Source organism: Mirounga leonina, unplaced genomic scaffold (assembly GCF_011800145.1).
Source record: "Mirounga leonina isolate KUSES-001 unplaced genomic scaffold, KU_Mleo_1.0 Mir_180, whole genome shotgun sequence".
Lineage (NCBI taxonomy): Eukaryota > Metazoa > Chordata > Mammalia > Carnivora > Phocidae > Mirounga > Mirounga leonina.
The window spans coordinates 3873915-3895261 of record NW_023270469.1 but is presented as its reverse complement, the minus strand read 5'-3'; the positions used below and the strand labels follow the sequence as shown (position 1 = coordinate 3895261).

At 45.8% G+C, this 21347-nt stretch overlaps 1 protein-coding gene across 5 annotated transcripts in view; it reads left to right on the top strand.

The window, feature by feature from the left end:
- KIAA0513 (KIAA0513 ortholog) overlaps positions 1–21347 on the top strand; it is a 64286-nt gene that overhangs the window by 9058 nt on the left and 33881 nt on the right. Inside the window, exon 2 of one of the 5 annotated variants that reach the window (XM_035024661.1) lies at positions 1238–1328. The exons of the other annotated variants lie outside the window; for them this stretch is intronic. The gene's annotated coding sequence lies outside the window, so the exon portion shown is untranslated. The remainder of the gene's footprint in view (positions 1–1237; positions 1329–21347) is intronic. 5 annotated transcript variants of the gene reach the window in all.

The following is a 21347-nucleotide window of genomic DNA, read 5'->3' as shown; positions in this document are numbered from 1 at the left end:
CCACATCCGCCTAACCTCCAGGGGCAACTAAGTAGCCAGTGCCATTTGGAGCCTGTTGTAATCAGGGGAATTCAATGCACAGGGTTTCCCATGACCAATAATATTAACTGTTTCATATACAGACTTAGATACTGTTTAAGGTCTCCTGTGATCACTTTTATTGGGTTTGTTTTGGGGGGGTACGATGATAACCAAAGAGAGAAGGGTTTTCACTAGGAACCAGTTAACAGGATTGAGATTCTTTGGTGTTGTTTGCTGCTCGGAGTTAAAACAGATCAGAGATTTCAACTGGGGGAAGCATCCAGAGACATTTTTGATTGTCACAACTTGGGGGTGTTTCTCACATCGGTGCGGAGAGACCAGAGATAATCGCCACACATCTTGCTGTGCCCACAGAGGACAGCCCTCACTGCAAAGACTGACCCAGCCCGAAAGTGCTGGGTAGGTTGGCCCTGCTGTAGATCAGCGTGATGCCAACATTTGTGGCGTTTCTGAGTCGCCTCTGATAATGTCAGGAAGGTTATTAGTCTCTGGAAACTTGACAGATTCTCTGCAGACCCCATCTTTTCATGCCCTTCTCTCTCTCAGGCTAAACCTGCCTCTGTTTATCAGCTCTTTTCCTAAAAGGGTAGACTGGGAACAAAACGGCCTTCAGCTAAAGCATTTGAGAGGAAAGAAAATTAGCTTCCCTTTTAAACTGGGAGTTAGAATTCTGCAGGGAAGACATCTGGAAGAGCCTGTGTCCTCAGAACCGCGGATCAATACACTTGAAGTGCCCCCTGACAGCTGTTTAGTTACCTTCTGACCAGGGCAGCACCTGAACCTGATTTCTTTTCAGTTACGTGCAAGGAAACATCTGCCAAATACGCTTGTAAAAAATCCTTATTTACACTCCAAAGCAGGATTGGAGCACAGAATTATGTGCATTTTATTTTATTTTTTTTAAAAGATTTTATTCATTTATTTGAGAGAGAGAATGAGAGAGAGCACATGAGAGGGGGGAGGGTCAGAGGGAGAAGCAGACTCCTTGCCAAGCAGGGAGCCCGATGCGGGACTCGATCCCGGGACTCCAGGATCATGACCTGAGCCGAAGGCAGTTGCTTAACCAACTGAGCCACCCAGGCGCCCGAATTATGTGCATTTTAATTCTTGTTATACATTAAGGCCCCCTAAGATAAGAGAATTTGGCTCCCATATTATTGGGGGTAGAAAAACAATTGTACGTTTCGATTTTCAGGTTTTGGGGAATACAGTTGACTCTGGAACAGCAGGTTCAACGGGTTTGAGCTGCACGGCTTGCTTATATGCAGATAATACAGTACCGTGTCGTAAGTGTATTTCCTCTTACAATTTTCTAAATACTGCTTTCTTTAGCTTGCTTTATTGTAAGACTAGAATATGTAATACACGTAACATAAAACACATGTTAGTAGACTGTTTACATCATTGGTAAGGCTTCTGGTCGCCAGTGGGTTATCAGGAGTTAGGTTTTTGGGGAGTCAGAAATTATATGCAGATTTTCAACTGTGTGTGGGGGGGTCACCCCCCAACCGTGGTTCAAGAGTCAGCTGTACTTGCAAATACAAACTGAACTTGTACCAGACTTGGTGATCAATATTTGTCGTCCCTCGCGACTCTCCAGCGAGGTCTGAATGCGACTGTGTTATCGGTGTCCAGGGAATCTACTGCCTTCCGCTTCATGCTGTTCTCTCTGGAGTATCTTCCCTAGTCTGAGCGGCCGGCTTCTACTAGATTCAACCCCAGGAATGCAGTCTTTAAAGTCTCCCTGGGCAGAATGGAGCGCTCCTCCTTCTGGGCTCCCGCTGACATCTGCGTCCTGGAATTACGGCCCTCGTGATGTCCCTGTGATCATTTCCTTATATCTGTCCCTCCCTCGATCGCGTTGGGGAAAGGAAGGCCCCGTACCCTGTTGTTCCTTGTACCCCCAGGACTTACTGCAGTCCCCACGACATGGTAGGGGCTTAATACATGTTTGTCCAACGAATGACCTGAATTTTACAAAATAACACCATTCACCTGTCCACGTCGGTACTGCCACCATCAGTGAAGAAAAGGGAAGCAGCAGCCACATTCTTTGGCCTAAGGCGGTGACATTCCAGGACGTGGCCCTGAACCGGGAGATGACACACCAGTCCAGGGACGAGAGTGACCATTTTCCCTGGTTCTCCTTTACCCATTTGGTGATGCTGTGGGCAGAAAGCATGGGCTCTGGATGCAGCTGTGTGGGCTCTAGATGAACCGCTTTGCTGCCTTGACATCACTCCGTCACAGCTACTTCCGTGAGTCTGTGCCTTTCCCCCGTGCCTCCCTTGTCTGTCTGCCAACCCCCACCATCCTCCGGAAATCTCAAGTCTCATCCAACTCTAACATCATGGGATTTTATTTGAGTTAAACAGCGTCTAGAATTATTTAGGGATAACTGTTTTGTTCCCACTCCTTTGCAGGCATCTCCTCTATTAGTGTTACTTTTCGATTGTTCAGGGTTTTCTTTTTTTTTCCTTTAGACACTGAGTAACATCTGTGAAAACCTAGCATTTGTGGGTGACCATTGCTGAGCTTTCCTTGTTGGCTGATCTCTACTGTAATAGGAATTAGGAAACCTCTTTAAATGCTGTGGAATAAATGTCTAAATCAGACATTGCCTGCATCACCCCCAAACAGGGAGACCCCTGGATTGCGTCTTCTTCCGTAGTGATGGGCAAGAGAGGGTGAGTCCACAGCATCTGTTTGGAGGGTCCTTATCCACACCCCAGGTTAGCACAGTTACCAGTTTGCATTACAGTAAGGCTGTGGCATCTGGCTCTGATTGGGTTTACCCAGACTCTTTCATTTTGGCTCTCTGGCTTTAGACAGCTGTTTAACTTTTCTTTTTTTTTTTTTTTAAAGATTTTATTTATTTATTTGAGAGAGAGCATGAGAGGGAAGAGGGTCAGAGGGAGAAGCAGACTCCCCGCTGAGCAGGAAGCCTGATGCGGGACTCGATCCAGGGACTCCAGGATCATGACCTGAGCCGAAGGTAGTAGCTTAACCAACTGAGCCACCCAGGCGCCCACAGCTGTTTAACTTTTCTAATCCTTCAAGCTTTTTTTCAGTCGTAAAAGGGGGATTCTATTCTAATAGACTTAGCCCACATGAACATTAGTGGTAATTATCATTTCCCTATTAACAAGTACTAAATAGTAGTAATAGTTAGCATTATGGAAGAACAGCCCAAACCAGCTTGGCTTTCTCGCACCATCGCATTCACCAAAGCAGCAGACGAGGAAGCAGGGGCTCTGACCTTCTAGGCAGCACGTACCACTGGGAACACCAAGGCATTCAGGTGTGGCAGGACAGCCCACACGTGCACGGAAGAGGAAGAAGCAGTGACTGTTTCGAGATGTCTGAAAATGCCATCCTTTTATTCAAATACGAACTTGTAAGGGGAGAAAAATTTTAGAAAAATGTGATTGTCTATAGCTTCTAGAATGGGTAGTATAAAAATCTTTTAAATGTTTGATAGAAAGACCTGTCATGTCACATCTAAGACCACTCAGCAGAATCGTGATGCCCTGTCATTAGGTCCGGCAGGGAGTCTCCGTGGGTGCATGCCTGTGTATGTATGTGTGTGTCCTCTCTGTTGTCCTTCTGCCTCTGTCTCTCTGCCCTTCTGATCGTTGGAACAACCTAGCAGGGATGGTCTGGCCAGAGGCACTCGGTGAAATAACCCTTTCCTCCCTGTCATGTTTTGGGGGATTCTGAGTCCAAAAAAAAAAGGCATACTTGATCTCTCAGGTGAAAACTGAGTGTCTGGAATGGGATCTGAGGAAGATATTCATATGTGCTCAGTAAAGGAACAGCAGTTGGGCAATGGGGCAAATCACTCCAGGAAAGAAAACAAGCAAAGCAGGCCACGGGGGTGGCGTCCTGTCTCCTTTGCAGTCCTGGCAGAGGAACCAGCACAGTCCTCCCTTGGTTCTCCTGAGCCTCGGTGTATGACTGTCCCTGGCGCAGGCCCCAGGGTGGAGAGACAGGCTGACGACTGGCAGAGGTTTGGGTCAGGCTGTGGACAAGCAGGGAGAATATGACCCCCGCCCCTACGGCCGCATTGCCTCCAAAGACCAGGGTGCTGCCCTGCATGACTCCCAGGCCATTCTCTGTTCTCTTTGCTTGGGTTGTTCTGCCGTGAGCCGATCGTGGTGACATCTAATTGTCTGAAATGTCTTATGTGGACCGTTGTGCCCTTAGGAAGACATGCATGCGAGTTTTTCATCTCTGTCTCCTTAAAACCACAATGGCTCAGAAGGAAGGAAGCCCTGGTTACAGAAGGCCTGTCTTTTTCCCTCAAGGTCACTCGGTGAGTTCTCTGTGGCTCAGGGCCTTTGTCCAGTCCATGCTGAAGAGGCTGGATCCTCGTGTGGGTTTGCAGGAAGGAGGCGACCCCGGGCCGGAGCACACGCCAGGGTTGCAGGCCCCCAGGAAGGGGAGATGGTGGTCTCCTGCTTCACCCAGGGCAGGTCCCAAGCTTTCCAGGCCATGACTGAGAAACCAGGCCTCTCCCCTGTGACCGACTGGGGAGCTTTGACTTCTGCATTTACTTTATTGTGATGCAGAAGAGTGAGACCCCAACTTTACCAGGAGCTTTGGAGACAGTCTCTCCCTCCATGATTACTAGGTCAGCAGGAAAGGAATCCTCCAATCCTAGTCATGGAAATGGTCTGTAACAGTCAGAGATGCCCTTCTGGACACGTCTGTGGAATGACAGAGTGGAAGGAGAGGAGGACAGGACCGCCAGCCAGCTGGTCTCAGCTGCTCAGGGCTGTCGGTGAGCACCATTCTTTGGGGAGAGAGAGTCCTTATATGTGATGCTTAAGCAGATGCCCCATGCCCTTGTTTTAACAATGTAACAGAGGGAGTTTGGAAATTGGGTTCCACTTCAAGGATTCAATGATCCTAAGTCATTGTCACCTCAGATGAGGTGACCAGGTTCTGCCCTGTGTGGGGGGTGGGAGGGTGCTGTGCTCCAGCCTGTTCAGGCTGCATGGACAATTGTCACCTCCGACCAGCAATCAGCTCAAGGCTCTATCAGCTCAAGCCCTTTTGCTTGCCCAGCCTTGATCCTGACATCTAGCTTGGGCTTTCTGTACCCTTCTCGGGTGCAGGGCTGTGCTCCTAACGGGTGAGGACCATCCTTCAGGGGCATCCACTTAGGGAGGAGTCCAGAAGGAAACGTTGGCAGGTGCTGGGTAGCCCTCAGGAGGTGAGCCAGGCCATTGCACCTGACAGTGCTGTGTTCTAGCTTCTCAGATGCAGGGAGTTGCCCTTGACTTCACTTTGGTCTTTGGCTATTTGTGCTTCATGTAGGGAATCTGGCAGGGGTCATGCCTGTGGGTTTCCCTCATTAAATCTTTCTCGCCGTGTGTCTTTTCCCTCCCTACAGTCACGCCTGCTCTGTGTGGCTGTTCTACCTGTTTCGTTTGAAAACAAAACTAACCTAAGCTGGGCTACTTTTTCCATGCATGACTCTCTCTTCCATGTACACAAAAGATGAAAAGAATCACAGAAAAATTGGGGACTCTGGTATTGTAGAACTACCCACTTCTGTGCTTCCACCCTGCCTAGCAAGAATGGGGACCATTTACCCACTGGAGGCCCTTCTCCCCTGCCTTCATCGTTTCCGGCCCATCTCTGTCTGCTGGACCCTTGATTGTTCTTTGCTTCCCTCATGCGGCAAAGAAAGAATTCCTTTTCCAAGAGAGTGGGTATTGGTGCATAAACAGCAGAGAAGGCACAGCCTCTCTGTGGCTGGCGGCATCCTTTGAGGTCAGCTGGTGGTGGAGAGGCGATGGCTGACTCGGTTGCCCCACATTCTCCAGGGACCCACATTCAGAACCTGCTTGTCAGGAAAGGTGTGTAGCTCCAAACAGACACCTGGGAGAAATGTGGACAGAGAAGCCAAGAAATCTAGGACGCGTGGATGGATGATGGGCTGACGTCAGCCAAGCAGCTGAAGAATTGGGGCTCTAGAGCCCAACTTCTTATTTAAAAAAGGGAACTATCATTGACTTAGCCCCTGCTATGTTCTGGGAACTCGGCTGGCTGTTTCCACCTCTTTTCTTTCTTTTCTTTTTAATTAACCTATGGTAAAATTGACCTTTCCTTGGAGTAAATTTCTATGAGTTTTAAAATGTATAGATTCATTTAAAAAATAAAATAAAACATAGAGATTCGTGCAAGCACTGCTGCATTCCATTAGGAAACAAAACATTTTCTCCATCACCCCCCAAATCTCCTTGGGTTCTCCCTTGTGTTCACACCCACCCCCATCCCTAACTCCTGGCGACCACTGATACTCCTCTTCTGGGGCATGTCTTATAAATGGAATCATACCATAGGCACACTTTGGAGAATGGCATCTTTCACACACCATAATGTGTCTGAGGGTCACCCGAGGTGTTTCATGTAGTAGGATTTTATTGCTGGGAGGTAGACAGACCATTGTATAGGTACCCCACAGTGTTTATTCATCCACCTGTTGAAGGACATTGGGTTGTTGTCCTTTTTTGATGATTAGGAATAGAGTTGCTAGAAACATTTGTGTACAGATTTTTGTGTGAACCTAAGTTGTTGTTTCTCTTGAATATGTGTGTCGGAGGGGCATTGCTGGGTTGTGTGACAAGTGTATGTTTAACTTTGTAAGAGGTGACCCAAATCTCCCATGCAGAATTCCAAATAATGTCTGTAGGAGCTCTACCCTGAAGGAGGTAGAGCTTAACTACCCACTCCTTAAGTAGGGGCCGCCCATAGTGACATCCTTCCAAAGAGCATAGGATGGAAGAGGAGATTAACAAAAGAGTACCCTGCTGTGGGGAAGCCTGATAACTATGCCCTCAGCTGGTGCTCAAGGTCAGCAGTGAGAAGTGCAGTCGATGGAATATGCCTCTGATATAACGTGGTGACAGTGGCACTTTGCTTCTGGTCTTCCTCCCCAAAATCCATACCCCCAGTCTAGCCAGGAGAAAAATGTCAGACAAATCCCACTTGAGGAACATTCTACGAAATACCCAACACATACTCCTCAGAATGGTTAAGGTCATCAAAACCAAGCGAAGTCTGAGAACCTGTTAGAGCCGAGAGGAGTCTCAGGAGACACAATGACTCACTCAGGGTCCTGGAACAGAAAAAGGGCATTAGGGAAGAGCCGAGGAAATAGGAACGAAGTACAGATGTCAGTTACTGAGAATGGATCGATACCGGTTCATGAATAGTGACAAATGGGGCTTATTAATATAAGATGTTAATAGTAGGAGAAACTTGATGTGGGTTATGTGGGAATTCTCTACTATCTTTGTGACTTTTCTGTAAATTTAAAACTCTTCAAAATGAAAAAGTTTATTAAAAAAAAAAAAACAACCTGCCAAACCATTTTGCATTCCCACCAGCAACATATGAAGAGTTCCAGGTGCTCAGCATCATCGTCAGCACTTGGTACTATCAATATTTTTTATTGTAGCCATTTTAACGGATGCGTAATTGTAGCTTGTCATGGTCTCGATGTGCCTTTCCCCGTTGGCTGATGATGCTGACCCCTTTTCCCGTGCTGACTTACCATCCACGTGGTCTTTGTGCTGTGTCTGTCCTCCTTCCCCTTGGTAGTAAGTTGGCTGCTGCTTCTTTATGTTTTGAGAGTTCTTTCCACATTCTGGACACCAGTCCATTGTTGGCTCTGTGACCAACGGCTATTTTCTCCCAGTCTGTGACTTGCTTTTTCATTGTTGTAGCAGTGTTTTTCACACAGCAAAATCTTTTAATTTTTAGGAAGTCCAGCATATCAACTTTTCCTTTTATGGATGGTGCTTTCGATGTAACGTCTAAGAACTCTTTGCCTTGTTTTATCCTGAAAGTTTTGTGTTTTATGTTTTACATTTAGTCTGTGATCCATTTGACTCATTTTTAAATAAGATGTGAGGGTTAGGTCCAGATTCTTTTTACCTATCTATCGCTCTACCTCTCTCTCTTTTTTTTTAAGATTTTGTTTTTGAGTAATCTCTGCACCCAATATGGGGCTTGAACTACCAACCCCAAGATCAAGAGTCACATGCCATGTTCCACCAACTGAGCAAGCCAGGCACCCCAATCTTTCTCTCTTTGTCTCTCTCTCTCTGTCTCTCTATCCATCTCTCTATTCTCTCCCCCCGCCCCACATCTATCTTTCTATCTCTATTTGCCCATGGATGTCCAGTTGTATCAACACTACTTGTTAAAATGACTATCCTTGGGCAACCCTCTTGGGTCCCCTCCCTCTTTGGGAGCTTTGTACTCTATCATTCAATAAACTTCACTATTGCTAAAAAATAATAATAATAATTAAAATAAAATGACTGTCCTTGCTCCATTGAGTTGCTTTTGAATCTTTGTCAAAAATTAGCTGGCTGTACCTGTAAGCTGTCCTTTTTCATTGATCTGTGTTTTTATCACCCACCAACATCACACTGTCTTGACTATCATAGCTATCATAGTAAGTCTTAAAATCAGAAAGTGTGATTCTTCCAACTCTATTCTTCTCATTCAAAGTTGTCTTAGCTATTCTAGTTCCTTTGTCTATCCATATAAATTTTAGAATAAGCTTGTTTATATCTACAAAAAGTCCTTCTGGGATAGGAACTGTGTGAAATTTGGGAAATACCAATTTGGGGAGACTTCATATCTTTACTGTGTTTGGTCTTCCAATCCTCAGACACAGTATGTGTCTCCTTTAGTAAGTCTTCTTTGGTTTCTTTCTTTTTTAAAAAAAAGATTTTATTTATTTATTTGACAGAACGAGAGAGCGCAAGCAGGGGGAGCAGTAGAGGGAGAGGGAGAAGCAGGTTCCCCACTGAGCAGGGACCCCAATGCAGGACTCGATCCCAGGACCCTGGGATCGTGACCTGAGCTGAAGGCAGACACTTAACCATCTGAGCCACCCAGGTGCCCTGGATTATTTCATCAGTGTTTGGGAGTCTTCAGCATACAAATACTGTACATGTTTTGTTAGATTTGTGCTTAAGTATTTACTTTTTTCAAGTTACTGTAAATGCTATTCTGTTTTTAACTTCAGTTTCCAAATGTTCATTACTAATATATAGAAACATGGTTGAATTTGCGTTAACTTTGTATCTTGCAAATTTGCAAAAGTCAGCTGTTCTAGAGATTTTTTAGAAAAAGATTCCGTAGGGGGCCCTCTGTCTGGCTCAGTCAGAGGAGCATGCAACCCTCGATCTTGGGGTTGTGAGTTCAAGCCCCACGTTGGGTGTAGAGATTACTTAAATAAATACTTAAAAAATATATTCCTTAGGGTTTTCTACTTAGACAATACGTCATCTGTGAATAGACAGGATTATTTTCTTCTTCCCAATATTTTTTTCAGTGCCTTTTGATATCTTTTCCTGGCCTTACTGCACTAGATAAGACTCCTGTTGTACTGTGTTAATAGAAGTAGTGAGAGCCAATATTTTTGCCTTTTTCCCAACATTCTAGGGAAAGCATTCGGTCTTTCACCATTGTGTATGCCAAGTGAAGAGTTTTAATAGATGCTCTTTATCAAGTTGTGGAAGTTCCCTACTATTCCTATTTGCTGAGAACTTTAACATGAATGGGGATTGAATTTTGTCAAATCTATTTTGTTGTATCACTCAGTATGATCCTATGTTCTTTAGACTGTCCATGCAGTGGATCACATTGTTTGATTTTTGCATCATATTCCCAGGATAAACCCTACTTGCTCATAATGTATTATTCTTTTTGTGTGTTGGTGTAGTTGATTTGCTGATGTTTAACATGTCTGCATCTATGTCCATGAAGGATGCTGGCTTGTCATTTTCTTATACTGTACTGTCTTTGATTTGGTAGAGTAATACTGGCCTCATAAAATGAATTGGAAAATGTTACATCCTCTTGCATTTTCAAAGAGAGATTGGGTATAATTGGTGTTTATTTAAATGCTTGGTAGAATTTGCAGTAAAAGCATCTGGACATGGAGATTTCCTTTTTGGAAGGTTCAAAACTATCAATTTCTTTTTTTTTTTTTTTTTTAAGATTTTATTTATTTATTTGACAGAGAGAGACACAGCGAGAGAGGGAACACCAGCAGGGGGAGGGGGAGAAGGAGAAGCAGGCTCCCTGCAAAGCAGGGAGCCTGATGTGGGACTTGATCCCAGGACCCTGGGATCATGACCTGAGCCGAAGGCAGTCGCTTAACAGACTGAGCCACCCAGGCGCCCCAAAACTATCAATTTCTTTAATAGTTATGGGACTATATGCGTTATCCATTTAATCTTGGGTGAATTTAGGTAGTTTGTGATTTTTAAGGAACTGAAATTAACCATCTTATCTAGCTTGTTGGCTTTATGTGTGCCCTTATCATCCATTTATTTACTTATTTATTCATTCATTCATTTATTCTTAGGGAGTTGGAAAGAGAGAGAGATGAGGGCAGAGAGAGAGGGAGAGAGAGAATCTCAAGCAGGCTCCACGTGGGGCTCAGTCTCACAACCCTGAGACCATGACCTGAGCCAAAGTCAAAAGTCAGATGTTTAATCAACTGAGCCACCCAGGAACCCCTCTTGTCATCCTTTTAATGTCTACAGGGTCTCTAGTGATATTCCCCTCATTTATTCTTGATATTGGTGATCTGTATCTTCTCTCTTTCTTCATCGATCTTGCTTGAGGGTTATTAAGTTGAATGATCTTCTCGGGCGCCTGGGTGGCTCACTTGGTTAAGTTGAATGATCTTCTCTAAGATAGAAGACATTTTTAGTTGTATTGGTTTATTCTCGTTTTCAAGCTCATTGATTTCTGTTCTTTACTATTTCCTTTATGCTACCTTTTTTGGGGTTATTTTGATCTTTTTGTAGTATGTATGTGTGTATGTATGTATTTATTTTTAAAGATTTATTTATTTGAGAGAGAGAGTGCCGGTGGGGGAGGGGCAGAGGGAGTTGGAGACAGAAACTCAAGCAGCCTCAGAGCTGAGTGTGGAGCCCCAGGAGGGGCTTGATCCCATGACCCTGAGATCAGACCTGAGCCCAAACCAAGAATCCGACGCCCAACCAACTTCGCCACCCAGGCGCCCCATTTCCAGTTTTTAAGATAGAAGCTTAAATTATTGATTTGAGACCTTTGTTCTTATCTAACCTAAGTATTTCATGCTATAAATGTCTTTTTAAGCCCTGGCTTAGCTACATTTCATAGGCTTTAATTTGTTGTATTTTCACTTTCACTTAGTTGAGTACATTTTCTCGTGTTCTTTGGGACTTCCTTTTTGACTAGTGGATTGTGTAGAAGTATGCTGTTTAATTTCCAAATGTTTGAAGATTTTCCTGCTATGCTTCTGTTAACTTCTAGTCTAATTCCGTTATGATCAGAGAACATCCTTTGTGTGATTTCAGTTGTTTTAGATTTGCTAAGGTTTGTTTTATAAGCCATGATGTGGACTGTCTTGGGGAATATCCACTTGAAAAGAGTGTTTATTCTGCTGTTGTTTGGTGGAATGTTCTATAAATGTCAGTGAGATCCAGTTGGTTTATGTTATTGACCCACTCTTCTCTATCCCTGCTGATTTTCTGTCTGCTACCTACGTAGAGGAGTAAGAGACGAATCCTAAAGTCTCCAGCTGTTAAGTGTGGCTTTGTCTCTTTTCCTTTCAGTTTTGTCACTTTTTGTTTCATGTATTTTGAAACTCTGTTGTTAAGCACATGCATATTTAAGATTGTTGTATCTTCTTGATGAATTGACACTTTTATCGTTACGTAGTGTTTCCTTTTATTCCATGTAATTCTCTTAGCTCCAACCTAAACTTTGTCCCTAACATAGCTTTTCCAGCTTTCTTTTGATTAGTGTTTGCGTATTTCTTTTGTCTCTCCTTCTGTTGTTAATCTACTAATACCATTACATTTGAAGTGAATTTCTTGTAGGTAACCTATAGCTAGGTCACGTCTTTTTATCCATTCTGATAATCTCTGTCATTTAATTGGTGCATATTACACAATTTACACTTGATATAATTATTAATAAGTTTGGATTTAATCTACCATTTTATTGTTTGTTTTCTTTTTGTTCTGTGGAGTTTTCTCTCCTCTGTGTTCCTTTTCCTGTGTTCTCCAGGATTATTTGAATTTCTTAGCATTCCAATTTATCTCTTGAGTTTTTTTACTTTACATATACAGTTGGCCCTTGAACAACATGGGGGTTGGAGGTGCCAATCCCCTGCACAGTTGGAAATTCACATATAACTTTTGACTCCCCCAGAGCTTAACTACTAATAGTGTACGGTTGACCCAAAACTTTACTGATGACATAAACAGTTGATTAATACATATTTTTATATGCATTATATATTATATTCTTACAATAAAGTAAGCTAGAGAAAATAAAATATTATTAAGAAAATCATAAGGAAAAGACATTACAGTACTTACTGTATTTATTGAAAAAAAATCTGCATATGAGTGAACCGAGGCCGTTCACACCCCTGTTGTTCAAGGGTCAACTCTAGCTGGTTTTTTTGTTTGCTTTGGGTTTTTCAGTGTTTTCTCTAGTGATTACAATATGCACACTTAACTTTTAGTCCACTTAGAATCAGTATTTGGCCATTGCAGGTGGAAAGTAGAAGGCTTACCACCACGTAGGTCCCTTTATTCTTTCCCCTTTGTGTTGTAGTTTTAATATGTATTATCTTTATTTACGTTGAAAACCCCATCAGCCAATGCCATGATTTTTGCTTTCAATGGTCCAACATATCTTAAAGAACTCAAGAGGAGGAGAATAAGTCTCTTATATTTACCCAGATTTTCTCCTTTTCTTTTGCACTTGCTTTATTCCTGATGTTCCGTTTCCTTCTGGTATTATTTCCCTTCTGTCTAAAGAAGTTGTTTTATAACTTCCTACAGAGCCGGACTGCTGGCAGCAAATGTTTTCTCTTCGCCTTCATTCCAGAAGCAATTTTTTTTGCTGGACATAGAATTCTAGACTGGCAGGTCTTTTCCTTCAGCACTGAAAAAGTGATGTTTCACCTCCTTCGTCATTAGTGTTCATTGAGGCCTGTGGCTAGAGATTTCTTTGGATTTAGTCTTTTTTGTGTTAATGTTGCTGCTCAAGTCTGAAGGCTTATGCCCTTCACCAAATTTGGGGAGTTTGGTCGTTATTTCCTCAAATTTTTTTGTACTGCCTTCTTTCTCCTCTCCTTCTGGGACTCCCGTGACACAAATGTTACATCTTTCAGTAAATTGTCCCATAAATCCCCAAGGCTTTGTTCATTAAAAAAAAAAACCTTTTTCTTGTTGTTCTCATTAGGTCATTTTCATTGATCTATTATCATGTTCACTGACTCTTACTTTGGTCCTATTAATTCTACTACTGAGCCTATCCAGTGGTTTTTAATTTTCAAGTTACTGTGTTTTGTTTTGTTTTTTTAGTTCTGAAATTTCCATTTGATTCTTCTTTATATCTTCTGTTTCTTTGCTGACAGACTCTTTACCATTCCCTTCATTCCGAAAACTCTTTACTTTTGGGAGTATTTTTTAAAATAATAACTGCTTTGAAGTCTTAGCTGATTTCAGTAACGTGTCACCTTGGCATTGGTGTCTATTGATTATCTTTTCCCATGTGAGTTGAGGATTTTCCTGGTTCTTTGTATGTTGAGTAATCTTGGATGGATCCCGAATATTTGGATATTACATTATGAGACTAGATCCCACGGAGAATGTTGTTGTCTCTGTTTTAGCAGGCACTCGGATTCTGAGTCACTACCAGCCTTTGTAAGCTTTAGCATCAGTTGCGTTTTCGAAGCCTTCGTGGTGCCCTTCAGAGCTGTCCCCCGTGTGCCACCCCGTGGCCAGCGTGGAAGCCCGGCAGTGGTCTCTCCTGAACCTCAGCACTCAGAATCTAGAATATGCTGTTGAGGATTATATCTGTATATGCGCAGCTCTGGGGTGAGCCCAGGAGCTCGTAAACAGCTTTATGGGGTTGTTCTCCTGAGCTCCTCCCTCTTCACAATCTCCCCGGTACGTTCCAGCTCCAGGGACCTCCTCCCCTTGGGCCTTCAGCCAGAAAGCAGGGGTGTTTACTCCTCCTGCTCTGCTACACTCTCCCTGAAACTTAGCTCCCTTCCGTGACTAAGCAGGAGGAGTGCCGAGAGAGAAAAAACCAGTGGGTTGTCACCCTCTTCAGAGCACAGCTCCTCCAGTGGGAACGGAAGGCTCCCTCCTCCGTGGGCCCCTCTGCGGCTGTTATCACTGCTACTGCAGAGTCACCGAGGAGGGGCAGGGGGGTTTGCGAGGGAGCCGGGAAGACAGAGGCATGAGAAAAAAGGAAAAACCCTAGGCTTTGGCTCACGGTCTGTGAGAATCGGGGACCCCTTTCCTGCTCCTGAAGCAGGACTGGATGGCTTCCCCTTGCGCTGTGCTCTCTGCACGGAGGCCCGCTTCTGGGTGTCAGGTTGTGAGTTGGTCCAGGCAGGGGTCCTGGCCGGGGGGAGATGGCAGACTCACCACCACTTCGGTGGTGCTTCAGATTCTCTTGTCCTTCATCTACCTGCTGCTCTTTACTGTTCCGGGACGTCAGGTCGCTGCTCTGTTCATTCTGCCCGGGTTTTATAGCCATATTCGGTGGGTGAGGCTGGGTGGAGTGTCCTCGCCCATCACATTCAGAACCACAAGGAAGCCAGAAGTCATATGTTTTAGAGGCATTCAACAAAGAAATCTGGATTAAACAAAGGAATGAGGAAGTCGGGAAGTATCTGGTGCAGGAGAATTGTGGTTTGTGTGGAAAAAGGAAAAGAAAGGTTGAAGGTAGGTGTTAATGGAAACAGGCGCCATGCAGGGTCCCATAAATGACTCATGGGGCCCCTCCCTTGGGAGCTTTCCTCACTCCCATCCTCATGTATCTGCCCTTACAGAGAGAGGGAGGTCTTCCTCGGCACCTGCTCGGGCTGCCGGGTTGACGCAAATGTTTGGTTTGATTATAAATCAGTGAGCTTTATTCCTCCTCACCACCAGGAGTACTGGGAAAATACCCATGGAGAAGCAGAGGAAGATCTCTCTGTGCGTCGAGTCTGTACTCTGCAACACCAGGGAATCCCTGGTGTGCACAGCCTCGAGCTGCAGAATCTGATCTGGTCTCGGGAGAGAAGTTAAATCCGTAAAGTAGACCTGTCTCTCCTTCTCTCTCTCTCTCTCTCTCACTCACTCAAATAAGGCCAAGCCTTTATTGCAAGAATAACTCTTGCTTTGCTAAGACTTTCTGAATGAGTGGTCTGTTGATACCAGTAACTGTTGCCTTGAATTTCCACCTGCACGTGTTGACACAGATAAAAACAAAGACTGTCTGTAGGTCGTAGAGCAGAACTTTTGAAGTGGCCTCTTTCTTGGGTCTCTGATGCTGATGCGATCTTCAGAGTTTCCATTTCCCTGTTGGCTCCTGCCCTGAACGTTCTTCAAATGCCTAATTATTAATGCCCGTCAGAACTTGTACGTCAGCCTTTTTTTTGCTGCTCTGTTAGCTCATTTGATGGTAGTAGACACAGCGCAGGGCAGACAGGATAGCTGTGTTATTTTCACAGTTAAGTCTTGGTTTTCCATTGCCCGCTTCATTTTCATGTCACATAGGCGTTGTCACGATGCCGTGTTGTCATTACTACTCTGTGAGACTCCGATGAAGCTCTAGAATCAACCCAGCAGAACTCACCCAAGTCCTTGTCATGGAGAATTTAGGTTATCGTCACTTCTTTTGCTGTTTTAAATCGCACTGTACGTCGGCTCCCTGGCCATGTTTGGGGTTATTTCCTTAGGATAAACCAAATAGATAGACTTTTAAAATATTGTCAAACATGTTTCAACATTAAAGAGGATTTCAAAAGACCACAAATGACCTAGAGAAGGCACCAGCATAGCACATGAACAAATTTCAGATTTCTCCATGTCGAAGAGCGGGTTGAGATGTGCCAAGAGATTTGGCCAGAGGAACGTGGGTGGTGGGTATAGGGAAGTGAAGAAAGCAGTAACAAAGGCATGGGGTGTGTGTGTGTGTGTGCGTGCGTGCGTGTGTGTGTGTGAGAGAGAGAGAACGCAAGGAAACCAGCCAGATTAAAGCAGAAGTTGGGTCTTGAAGAGGCCAACAGCTGCATGCTTGTGGCAGGTTCCTTTTGAATAGTGGCAGGTCCCCTCTGCATGTGGCCATTGGAGAGCCGTGTGGGCAGCCTCGACCAGCTCCAGACTGCCGAGCACCTTGACCGCCAGCCAGAGATGACCTGGCCTGCCGGCTGAACTGCATCCAGGAGGATTTGCCCAGAGCCTTCCCTCCCAGAGACACGATGTCCAGTGTGCACGCTTCTTCCTTGAGCCAATGGAGCAAAGCACCAGCCCGAAGAAAATGGATGTTTGTTCAATTCATCCCTCCCCTCCCCTGGGTTCTTTGGAGAGGGACCAAGTCCCAGATCTTTTAGGGAGCCCACCCCAATCCAGTCATTAAGTGTGCCTATCTCCATACCAGGGGTTGGAGCAGTACGAATTTATTTTGTCAGATTATCCAAAAGCATGGAAGGCCAAGTCAGTCTGTATCCAAATTGAATCCAGCTGTCACCGAATTGTCAGCTGTAGCCTTTTTTTAAAGAAGGCCAGCTGCTCGCCAAGGGAGGGATGTGCTTTGCCGTAAATTCTAACATTTGGTTATGGTGGCGCCAATTCAGTAAGTCAGTAGCGAAAGTTCATGGGAAACACCTGTCGCCAAATTCCTCCTCGTGGCCTCAAACTGGAGGGCTCACCCGTTCACTGAGGGGTTGCCTCGGATGAATGAAACATTAGCAAAGTGCAAAATGTACATCCAGATGCTTGTGTGAGGTGACTCCCGAGTTGAGACTCAGGACGACTTTTGAAGAACTAAGAAATGGAAAGTCTTAGGCCGTGGAGGAGCCGTTGGTGGGCGACCCTCGTCCCCTTTTCCCACCTCCCTAATCCACTTGGGGCCGATGGAACTCCTGGACCCTTTGGTTTTTTGGCAACGTGGTGAAATGGCATTTGTTCTGGAGCCTTCTGCAAGCTCCACGAGGTAGGAAATTTGTCTCTTCCACGGCTCTCTTCCCGGCCCTTAGCACAGCACCTGGCCCGTCATCGTGGATTGAAAACTGACACAGCAGAGTCATGGTTCTGTGGGGAGGTCTTGGTGGACAACTGAACCCGTCTCACTCTCTGACCACACTGGGGAACCAGCAGATGGTCCCTTATCTCTTTTCCCTGTGAACTGTGGACTCTTTAGATGTTTCTTCCTGGAGGTCATAAAATCAGGGTCCTGTTTGGATAGAAGCTTTATAACAGCCGCAGGGGGGTAAAGCCTGTGTTAAGCGTCATAAAATGTTATCTCAGAATGCCAGTGGGTTTGGGTCCAGCGGCCTCTCCTGTGGATAACCTGCTGATGAGCAGACATCCGCCCTCTGCTTCCGGCGGCCTGGAAATGAGACGGTGGACACTGCTGCCTTGGTGGGCCTCCACCCTTAGGCTCACTTCTTCCTTCTGCAGCCACACAGAACTAATCTGGCCCCTCGGTCAGGTGCCCACTGCTCACAAATTTGAAGACTCCTGTCCTGTCCCCCGAGTTACTTACTCCCAGGGTTGGTTCCTTCAACTTCCTCATGGTTGCTCGCGTGACATGATTATCAGGTGGGCTTTCGTTTTCATCTGTATTTTTTTGGATGCTCTCCAGATTCTCAATGGTGCTCTTCTTCTTTTTTTTTTTTTGAAGTCTTAACAAACATTTGCATTTATCGAATTAAAATGCTTTTGCAAGTGTATTATTTTCTTCCCGAGCAAGAAATCCTCATGGGTTGCTTTGGACTTAATGATGGAGAACAGTGTGTGGGGGCTCTTGGATGCGTGTCCTCAGTATTGTTCCTTTCCAGATGTGCGATTGGGCGTAACGGGCCGGTGGCAGCCTGACCAGCAGAAGCAGGGTGGGGTGGGAATGGCCGCTCCTGTTTTGGGTCAGCTTGCTTTCGTTGACGCAGGTGGAGGTTGGTTTAAAGTTTGTTGTTAGCGTCAAGCACACAGACTCATAGTGAGCGCAACGCGTCCCCCGTACTGGGCTTGGGCAAGTCTGTGCCGAAAGGTCAGACTCCCTCGCTAATCATGTATGAGTTACTCAAGGGCAGAAACCACATTGTCCTTACCTCTCTCTCTGCTGCCACATCATGCCTGGCACATGGAGGGCACTCAGCACATGCCCAGCAAATGAACAGATTTACTCTTGAGAGGTGTCATTTAAGACTCAGCCCACCACTGAAGTCCGCCAAAAGCTTTTTGGGTCCTGATTGTATCATTCCCGGTGTTAACTGTCCTTCTGGCTTTAGGTTCTGCACATTCTCCATCACCATGTTATTTGCCTCCTAATTTGAGTAATTGATGAAGGTGTAGGGTAGCGCCTGGACTGGAGTTGCTTGCCCATTAGTGACAGACATCTTAACCAAGGTGACTGTCGGGTCGTGCAGCCAAGCACCGTATTTCATCGAATTTAAGACCTCATCACTTGTAAGAGTCATCATTGTCTTATGCACAATGAAGAAAGAATAAACACTGCTTTCTATTGAAAGAATGCCTTTAGAATCACTTAGATTATTATCAAGTGTCACTCTGGTCCATTGCAAGGAGGAAAATGCAAACAAAACAAGTTGCTTAAAGTAATTCTAAAACTTCTTAACATTCAGAGACCATTCTTCTGAAGTACATGGGTTTCTGCAAAAATCCTCTCTGCCATCAGCATGCTCTTTATGGAGTGTCCCGTCCATGTCTCTTTGGGGAGGAGGGGAGTACCAGGGGCAGGGGAATAAGGAGGGCTGATCATGTCCACTGCCAGGTAAGGCAGGGCACTTGGGAGTATTCACTTGGTGAGAATTCAGTGAGTGATACAATTATGATTTATGCACTTTTTGAATTTATTTCTTTAATTATTTTGAAAAATAAATGAGGGTCCACTCTTGTCTCTGCACAATGACAACGGATCATGATAAGCCTACTTAAGAGCAATGATGAGGCATCCAATTTCAGAGATATTAAAATGCAAAAAAGTGGGCACCTGTGTAGCTCAATCGGTTAAGCGTCTGCCTTCGGCTCAGGTCATGATCCCAAGGTCCTGGGATCGAGCCCCACTTTGGGCTCCCTGCTCAGTGGAGAGCCTACTTCTCTGTCTGCCGCTCCCCCCTGCTCTTGCTTGCTCTCTCTCTCTCTCTCTCAAATAAGTTTTTTAAATCTTTAAAAAAATAAATAAAATGCAAAAAATTGTATTTCAGGGCAATGAAATACAGCATTTATAAATCCACCTAATTTACACAATGTTCAGGCCACATTTGTCCATTTCATCCTCAAAGGTGTGACGAATTTGTCAAGCGCCTTGCTGGAAGTCAACCCCAATGTACAATTTGCACAGTATCCCCTGGATCTACGAGTGCGTAAGACCAACCACACACAACGCCGGAGATGAGGTTGGCTTGGAGTGTGACTTTGGCCCTCACCACTTCCCTCCTTCGGGGCTCACAGAGCTGCCCTGTTAATAATGGCTGGATATTTCCCGGCTCAGCTATCCCCCTTAATCTCTTCACGGCGTCTCCTGCCTTCCCCTCTCGAAGTGAGGTTGACACATATGTCCCTGTCACATCTCCCCCACCTGTCATCTTCACTTCTTCAGAGATGAGAGATCGTGGAGGCTTCCCCTGCAAAGGCTGGGAGTTGTAACTCATCACTGTGGCAGCCACATGGTCCATCCCAGTCCCCTTGACCGGCGTGGGCTCTGGCCCCATTAGAGCCCCTAAGCTGGTGCCTTGTGCTGGGCTTTGGACTGACCCCATGCTCCTCTTTTCCCACACCTGCTGGTGCCCCTTTTCCTACACGGCTCCTCCTCTCGCCAGCACTCAGCTTTGCCCTACTCTGCCCTCTGTGTGGGCCTGTGCTTTACCTGTGCTCCTGCCTCGTGATCCCCAAGTGCATGTCTAGCCTGGGCTTTCTGGGAAGCTATAGCCATCCAGTTTCATATGTCCACCTGCCAGGTATGTCCTCACTCAGGGGAGCTGAGCATTGTGTTGGGATGGATGACATGAGGGTGTGCGGTTGGGATCCAGGATCCAGAATGTGGATCCCAAATGGCCACAAGTGCCCCTGCCCCTCCCCAGACCTCCGCCCTGTGCTCCTCCTGTCAGTGACATATTACAAAAGCCCACCTCTTCTAGGAGGCCACCTCTGAACACGTTGCCCACTGGTTTGAATGCCTCAGAAGCCTCTGGTTCCAGATTTGGACAAGACCGTATGAAGTTACCCCCAGGGCCACACCACAGTGGTAGCTCAGTGCATTCCACAGGCCACCCCATCGGAAATGTCAGGACTCTCCAGGGGCACTTCTCTCCCTGTCTCTACTTAACAGAAATGGACCCAGCCTTCCAAGACTCTCCTTGTGATTGCGTGTGGTCTTGCTTCTTCTGAGCCTTAATCTTCTCCAGCCCCGTACCCTGTCCTGTGTGGGTGCCCCCTGCCTGTCGGGACAATTAGTTAGATCCTCATACTCTCCCTACTAGGTGTGCACTTTGTAAAAATTGGGTTGGCAAACCACTCTTCTTTGCACCTAGGCAGAAAACCGGTTTGTTTCATTTGCATTCTGGAATGCGTTTTCTTTGCCCCCGGGGTTATGTTGGAAGCCCACTGAGGTCTGGAATTGTGTGGTCTCCCTGTGCAGCCCAGCAGAATGGCTTAGGGGCAGGACTTACCAACTTTATTGATGGAAAGGTCAGTAGTGATCCTACAGTTTTTCCTGCTTTCAGTTGTAAAAACATGGGCAGTGGCCTTTTTTTCTGACAGTCTTCCTTCACGGAGGCCAAGAGCAGTGGAAGAAGTGTGTGCCCATGATTAGGGCTGGGTGGGTGGGCCAGCCAACTTGGCAAATGCAGTCTGGGACCTGTGCTCACCTTTGAACTCTGACCTGGGAGAGTCCTGCAACAACAGATATTTCCTGTGCAATTATGTGCCTGGCCCTGTTCTGGCCCTGAGAACCCTATAGTGAAGAAAGCAGACGAGGTTGCTGACTCACCGGGAGCCTCTCCTGGGGGAGTGCAGTCCTGAGGTCACAAACCCCGGGCCGTGAAGAGGCTGAGCCAACTACAGGGTCTCCTCGACACTCCGGAGTCAGAACACTCCTACCAGATGCCCGGCTCAGATGCACGCCCTTGTAGGGGGCTGCCGATGAGCAACCCATCTGTGTGGGAGCCAGGCGTGCCCGTGTGGCCGCGGAGACAGGGCAGGGAGCTGCCACCATCCTCGATGTGACGGGAGTAGCCCCTCCAT